The sequence below is a fragment of the Triticum dicoccoides genome, chromosome 7B (assembly GCF_002162155.2).
Source record: "Triticum dicoccoides isolate Atlit2015 ecotype Zavitan chromosome 7B, WEW_v2.0, whole genome shotgun sequence".
Classification (NCBI taxonomy): Eukaryota; Viridiplantae; Streptophyta; class Magnoliopsida; order Poales; family Poaceae; genus Triticum; species Triticum dicoccoides.
The window spans coordinates 39,619,327-39,627,404 of record NC_041393.1 but is presented as its reverse complement, the minus strand read 5'-3'; the positions used below and the strand labels follow the sequence as shown (position 1 = coordinate 39,627,404).

The 8,078-nt window shown below is 45.8% G+C and overlaps 1 long non-coding RNA gene across 1 annotated transcript; it reads right to left on the bottom strand.

Moving 5' to 3' along the window:
* Positions 1-2,786: 2,786 nt before the first annotated feature.
* Positions 2,787-4,287, bottom strand: LOC119336800. Its single transcript, XR_005162842.1, has 3 exons — positions 4,217-4,287; positions 3,974-4,075; positions 2,787-2,901 (listed from the first exon to the last, which is right to left on the bottom strand). It is a non-coding gene; the product is annotated as an uncharacterized LOC119336800 (long non-coding RNA).
* Positions 4,288-8,078: the final 3,791 nt, after the last annotated feature.

Here is an 8,078-nt window from a genome sequence, read left to right as displayed (position 1 = left end):
CACCAGCCAACACCAAAGCCGCCAAGCCCAGCCACATCAGTTCCGAGGTCATCTTGTCGTTGCCCACCACCTGCGCCTCTACCGCGTCAAATCTGGAGTCCACCTAGAGCCCCGCCTCACTTGATAACCTCCACCTAGTCTGCCGCCGGAGTCCACCACGCGGTAGGAAGGGCTACATTCCACTGCCAACGACACCACGTAGGGCGACACCACAAAGCCGCCATCGCCCCGCCGACGAAGTCCGTGCTGGCTTGTGAGAGGTGGCGACATATTTTAAACGTATTTTGAGATGTCAAAAAATCCAAACAAAGATTTATCGCGTACATCTAGATATTATACATGCTCACAAAGTTGTTTCGTGAAAAACTGATAAGTTATGTGTCGCATGTGAAAAAGACAAAGTCTGGTGTTAAAAAATGTTTTTCACAAGACATCTTTGTGTTTTTTTTAGACAAGCCACAAAAAATATTGGTTTTCTCTTAAACTTGATGTGCACACATATAATGTTGAGATGGATGTGCCAAATTTTTGTTTGGATTTTTTTCAAACTTTGAAATATTTTTCCCGTGGCAGGAGCACGCGCTCCCATCTTTCTTAAACGGAACCATATCTATTCACTTGGAGCTAGGCTCCCCATGGACAAATCTATCAATCAGAATACAACACTACGTATGATGTAATAAGAGGCAGATACGGGAGAACACGTTACAACGTTGGCTTACACGCTGAACAATTCACACACACCATCACGAATTCACGATCCAAATAAACGGCGGGCACACGGCACCCAAAACATGCGGGAATCCATCGATCGATCAGGTGGCGGCGCGGGCGTTGGGCGACGCCAGGGAATTCTCCTCCTCCCTGCACGCTTTGCGCAGGGCGAAGATGCGGTCGATGGACGGCTGGAGATCCTGCAGCGTGTCGGAGACGTCCTCTGTCCGTAGTTGTAGATCCCGGAGGCGAGGCGGGACGTCGTGGAAGGGCCGCTCGTCGGCCATCGCGTCTCGCTCCAGCTCGTCGGCGACGGTCCAGAGCTCGGCCAGCCGGAACCTAATCCCGGCGAGACAGCGCCGTGCCTCGACGCACTCCTCCATTGCGGCCAGCAGGCGCTCCCTCTCCATGCTAGCTTCGGTCGACCCGGTCCGAGCGTACGTTCTCTCCTTGGTTACTGCTGCTTGGAACTCCGCTCGAGTCTGGTCGTGGCGATGCAGCACAAGGCAGGCGTATACTGTGGTATATATAATCACGGCGTGGCTGGGCGCGAGTCGGATCCGGAATCGACAAAGCTTACGTACGCGTCATAGCTTTTTTTTCTTTGAGAATCCCATACGCGTCATAGCTTGGTCCAGTCTATCACGTATACGTGATGGATCGGCCTAGCAAGGTCTTTTCTGGGCCTCCTGGCCCAAAATAATTCTCCTTGCTTAAATTATTAAAAAAATGAAAAACTGACCAAAAATACTATGTATACAAAAGCAGAAAAAAAATTTAACAAATGACATATGCAGTAATGAAGATATTCAGTAAAAAAAACAAGTTGCGAATGTAACAGCATCTCCAATAAATAATGTAAAACTTGGTCCCGTAAAAACGATTATATGGCAGGAGAGAGAAGGTTTTTGGCACCATGGTTGTTGTTGCTTTAACGGATGATGTAAGAACTGGTGCCCAAAATCTTGGATGTGTCTGGCTGGCGGCCGTTGGCTCGCTAGCGGTAGCGAGCGGCCGGCCAGAAAAGGAAAATTCTTGTCCCCCGTTCCCAGAAATGAAGGCCTCCTTCCGACTGCAAATTTCGTTGGCTCGATAGCGCTCGCGAGCGGCCGCCAGCAACTAGACCCTGTTTGTGGTGGGGAATGCTGGGCAGTCAGATTTCCTAATCACGATTTGTGGTGGGGTGCGTATTGGTCCCTGGTTTTCCATGCCCTTTCTTCCATGTCCGACCTGACACACGGGTGTGGTCCCCTTGCTGCCATAGCTTTTGATTCCTTTTTGCATGCGTGTGTTGGTTTTGACCTTCGCTGCAGCTCCACATGCTATTAGCTGCCATCATGTAATTATTTGTCTAAGATACTGATTTTTTTAGACACATTTTAGTGTTAGGTGCATTTTTATTTAGACAAATATAAGACAACTAATTTGGTACAAGACACCAATAGTATTTAGAAAAATTAACACCATGGCTACTGTTTTGCGGCCGCTGTGTGCAACTAGACCCTGTAGTGAAACCAACTTTTGCCTAGATGTGTGCAAATAGACACAAGGGAATAGTTTTGCAGATAGCCCAAACTAGAAACATGGACTGGATGTTCCTGTTTGTGCAACTAATCACAGTTCCAACAATGCCAACTTTTTATGCAATGTGTGCAACCAAACAACCAAACACTAAAAAATATGGACTGGATGTACTGTTTGTGCAGAAAGAAGCACATATTTACGCAACTAAAAAAACATGGGTTCCAAAAGAAACCTTTTTATGCCATGTGTGCAAATAGAAGGCTATATTTGTGCCAACTAAAACATGGATCCAAAACCAACTTTTCCTTCTATGTGTGCAACCAAACAGCCAAGACTAGAAAAGAGATGTGCAAACTAACCATGGATCCAAAAGCCAGCTTTTGCTGTAAATGTGTGCAATCAACACACACAAACATGGATGTCTGTAGTCTGTGCAAAAAAACACATATTTGTGCAACTAAACATGAATCTAAAGCCAACTTTTGTTGTAAATGTGTGCTACTAAAACATAAATCCAGGCCTCCAAACAGCTTGTGGCAGAGGGGGGGACTTTTGTAATGGGCTCAACTTATTGTTCAACTTCACCAACCTCCCAGGAGATGCCCTTATCCTACCAGCTTGTGACTGTCGTTCTGCATTATCTTCTTCATTACCCTCACCCCCCTGCACAATATCATGAAGGTGAAAAAAGGTGATTAGTTAACACTGCATAATTTTTTTGTTGTTCTTTAGAAATCTGGATTAAAAAAGTTGAGGATGCCAACACAGTATTTTGTTTACTGTGCAACTAGAAATGCTAAGGATGCCAACTAAATACATACTCTTGTGCAACTAGAAAAAGTCTTGAGTATGTCAACTAGTTAGAAAAGTATTGTGCAACTAGAATTGTCGAGGATGCCAATTAATTGGATACTACTGTGCAAGTATAAAGTCTGAGGGTGCCAAAGATACTCTTGGGCAACCCTCAAATTTTTTGGAGATGAGACTAAATTATATACTGTTGTGCAACTAGAATGGCTGAGGATGTCAACATTATCTGCTTCATTTCTCTCATTCCGTTGAAAATATCTTGGGGTTCGCAAAAAAAGGCAGAGGTGATTAGTTATCATTACATACAAATATTTGTTCTCTGGAAAACTAGATTAAAAAGTTGAGGATGGCAACTTGATATCCTGTTTGTTCTGCAACTAGAAATGCTGGTGATGACAACTAATGAGATATTCTTGTGCGACTAGATATGCTGATGATGCTAACTAATGAGATATTCTTGTGCAACTAGAGAGGCTGAGGATGTCAACTACTTGGATAATGTTGTCCAACTAGAATTGCAGAGGGTGCCAACTAAATAGATACTCTTATGCAACTAGAAAGCCTGAGGGTGCCAAGTCATTAGATACTGTTGGGCAATCCTCAATTTTTTTAAGATGAGACTAATCTGAGTCTTGTGCAACTAGAGAAGCCAAGGATGTCAATTAGTTGTATAATGTTGTCCAACTAGAATTACAGAGGTTGCCAACTAATTAGATACTATTGTGCAACTAGAAAGCCTGAGGATGCCAAGTCGTTACATACTCTTGGGACAATTCTAAAAAACTTGAAGATGGCAACGTTGAGCAACTAAGAAAGTTGAGCATGCCAATGCTTAATTAGTCCTTCTGCAACTATGCATGAAAATTAATACACTTGGCTGCCTGTATGTGGAGTAAAAAATATTCCTGATGGAATTTTATGTTACCTCAGCGGCTGCTGCAGAAGATGTGGCATCTACCCCTTTGGATACTGCCTTCATGCGCACCTTTCTTCTCTGCAGTTTTACTAAGAGGAATCTTTCGCCACCCTAAAGTTGTGTAAGGAAAAAATTAACAAGCATAAGGGGTTGAGAAAAAATTAAACATGTATGTGTGCCATATAAAAAACCTAAAGAACAAAAGAAAAATGAAGGAAAATAAATTCCAAAGGACTGCTGTTCTCCACTCACATCGTCATCCTCTCCATCCCCGTCCTTATCATCGCCATGCGGCTGCCGCTTAGCAGCCCTTTTTGAGTGCCATCGTGAGATCGGATTGGCAGAACCCTACAATGAACAAAAACATTGGGATGTTAAGAGGGTAAAAGAAAAGGGCATAATAAAAATGGTCAGAGGATAAAACCCAAAAAATTAAAGTGGTAATAGGGCAAAAAGAAAAAAAATGGGAACCTCTGTTTCATTGTCAGGCACATCTCCTTCTCCAGCCATTTTGGTCTCTGCAATAAAAAATGCGAACAATGTATTAATCAAATTAACAGAAGTTGCACAGGGGAGAGAAAATGTGGTGGGTTGGCTACTTTTATATATGAAGTTGGCTAGTTTGAATTAAAAGAAAAGTTGCACATGATTTGCTGCCTAGTTGAACAAAAAATAAGTGCCACCAAAAACACAATACTCCATCAGAAGAAAAATTAAGTTGGTTATTTTTAACATAAGGTTGGTAAGTTCTATCTAACAAGTTGCACAAAGGGGGCTGCCCGGTTGCACAAAAATGGCTAAAAAAGGAAACAAATCTGCAAACTCCTACACTATTGCAGGCCAACTGAGCAGCCCGCCGAGCATATTGTGTGTGTGCGACTAAACATTATTGTGTGTGCAACTAGACTACATTGCAGGCCAATTGAGCATATGTGTGTGCAACTAGTCCTGCCAACTAAATATCAATGTGTGTGCAACTAGATTACATTGCAGGCCAACTGAGCATATGTGTGTGCAACTAATCCTACCAACTAAACAACAAATGTGTGTGCAACTAAATTACATTTCCAGGCCAACTGAGCATATATGTGTGTGTGCGCAAAAACACCCCAGAGTGCATGAACAAGCTTTTATGCAATGTAGTCAACTTCCCTGCCATTTTTGTGCAACTACATAATCTAACTAGCCAACTACATAATGCTCTCCGTGCAGCTACCCAGATCTTTCAAGTAAATACATAGGGGAGTGGGTGCACCACCACCTAGCATCTCGTCGTGTAGTCCCAACGCAACACACATTGGGACCGAAGTAAGAAATCCATCCCTATGCCCCACCTACCCACCACAGCCATGGCGACCGGAACCTCACCGGAAACTGCAGCTGCAGACACGAAACACCAAATCTGGGGTCTAGGTCATCCTCCATGTAGGAGCTCGGAGGCGTGACGCCCGACCGGCAAGCTCGACTGCCAATGCATATTTTTACCACAACAACGTTTCAGCCTGTAAATCATGGACGCCCAAAAGCCCATGTTATCTAAAGTAGCTGAAAATGAGACAACCACAAGTACACCCAAAGAGGCTGAACGCTTGAGGAGTCATCTGTAGTCCAGAACACTGAACCTAGACCATGTGGTAAACCTGCACTTCTAACAAACTGAGAAGACATCTGTAGTCCTCTCATGGTAATTGCTATGAGCATATCTACTCTCCTACAGTGATCCCAAAACCAAACTTCTACTTCTTCTTTGAACGGTCAATGTGTGTCACAAACTACAAGTTCAGAAGATAGTAATCCAAAAATATCAGCACATTCATTGCTGGGAGGAAACATTTTTATCGGAACAGTCATATACTACAACTCATATTTCTTCGGAGCTGCACATACCTCTGCCGACAGAAGAAAGTTGGCACATATGTTCAATCTCCCACCCAAGTATGCAGCAACAACACCTAGATGGCACTGTAATCGACCGTCGGCATTGGGGACCTAGGGAAACAGGCCCCCTGACCGCGGCGTGCGTCGCTAGGAGGAGGCAGCAGGAGGGGAACGACCGGGCGCGTGCTAGGCGCGGCGCGCGTCGCCAGGAGTAGGCAAGTGGAGGAGGCGGCCGAGGTGTACTTGGCGCTGGGAGGTGGCTGGAGAAGTGCGGCGGCCAAGCGCGTAGCCGAAAGGAGGACCGCGGCGGCCCTTTCCCGTCGGGGCTGCGGCGGCTGGGCGACCCCTGCTCCTGCTCATAGAAAGAGCAAGGAGGAGATAGCGGCACTGCTGGTCCGGCTTGCCGGCTGATCTGCTCTCCAGGCTCGTCCGGTCCGCCGCCTCGCCTCGACCTCCCTAGCCGCTGCCTCACCGGATCTGATCTAGACAAGGAAAAGAGGATAAGGAAAGGCTTTTTTCTCGGAGAGAAAGTAGTGAAGAGAGGATAGTGCGTGGGCTCTGAGCCTCCGACCAGATAACACCTGCGCTTGCGGGCCGATGGATTCGACGCATCGAGCGGTCGCGGTGCGGCCGCTCGTCTCGACCAAATAGTGCATGTGCACTTTTAAGATTTTAGGCAAAATCTTTGACCTTCTTGAACTATCAATTTTTTTAAAGCATATTGGGCACAACTAATACAAAATAAATAAAACATAACTAGTACTGAATTATTACATACTTCATCAATCCAGCTTGTTCATCAAACATAACACAAAGTTCAACACACATGACATGAAACATAAAACTAGTGGTTTTGTTCCCATTCCACGCCCACCACACCTCGATGAGATCTCTTTGAATATCTTCTTGAGTATCCGCTTCTCACGAGCGACAATGGGTCCACCATGTCTAGCTGCTTGTTCTTCTCCATGTGCGCCATCATGATCCAAGCAATGTCCTCGTCTTCATCCCACTCACATTCCTATTCGGATAAGGAAATCCCACGAAGAGGATTCAAAAGAACTCATCTACATTAACACAATAGTTTCCATCACAATTCACTCCTATATCACAACAAAAAATGAAAAAAATACCTTAGAGGCGTTTCATTGAAGACCTAGTGGGCACGAAGGACAGAGGTGACTTCCACCTGCGTAGCTCGCAGGAGCTGAGGAGGTCGCTAGACCAACTAGGAATGAGCTCGGGGTGGTCTTGCTGCCGCGAGGGAGCCAGGGGTTGCGGTAGGAGCCGTCGTCGCTACGTCATTCGGTAGTTGAGAGCTCCAAAGGAGCAGCGGCCCAGCGGTGGCCACGATGGTCATGTGAGTATTGCGGCGAATAAGAACCTCGTCGCGAACCCTAGTGTTGTGGCAGCTATTTCGGGTGGCATAGGGGCAGGGAACCGCATGAAATGTAGCAACTTGGGCAATTGTGCGAGTGGGTCAAATAACTATCACAGTCCTCAAAGTTCTACGCCCTGATCTTTGAGACAAAAAATTGAGAGACTATTCTAGCCAATGTGTGACATCCTGCGAATACACTCGGGCAGTCATATTGAGGGGAGTACGATCGATCTTGGTATCACCCATGGCGGTGATACGTCTCCGTCGTATCTACTTTTTCAAACACTTTTCCCCTTGTTTTGGACTCTAACTTGCATGATTTGATCAGAACTAACCCGGACTGACTCTGTTTTCAGCAGAACTGCCATGGTGTTATTTTTGTGCAGAAATAAAAGTTCTCGGAATGACCTGAAAATCCACGGAGCAACTTTTTGGAATTAATAAAAAATACTGGCGAAAGAATCAGCACCAGGGGCCCACACCCTGTCCATGAGGGTGGGGGGCGTCCCCCGTAGGGCGCCCCCCTAGGGCGCGCCCCCTGCCTTGTGGCCCCGCTGGACCTCCACCGACCTCAACTCCAACTCCATATATTCACGTTCACGAAGAAAAAAAATCAGAGAGAAAGATTCATCCGTTTTATGATACAGAGCCGCCGCCAAGCCCTAAACTCTCTCGGGAGGGCTGATTTGGAGTCCGTACGGGGCTCCGGAGAGGGGGATTCGTCGCCGTCGTCATCATCAACCTTCCTCCATCACCAATTTCATGATGCTCACCGCCGTGCGTGAGTAATTCCATTGTAGGCTTGCTGGACGGTGATGGGTTGGATGAGATTTACCATGTAATCGAGTTAGTTTT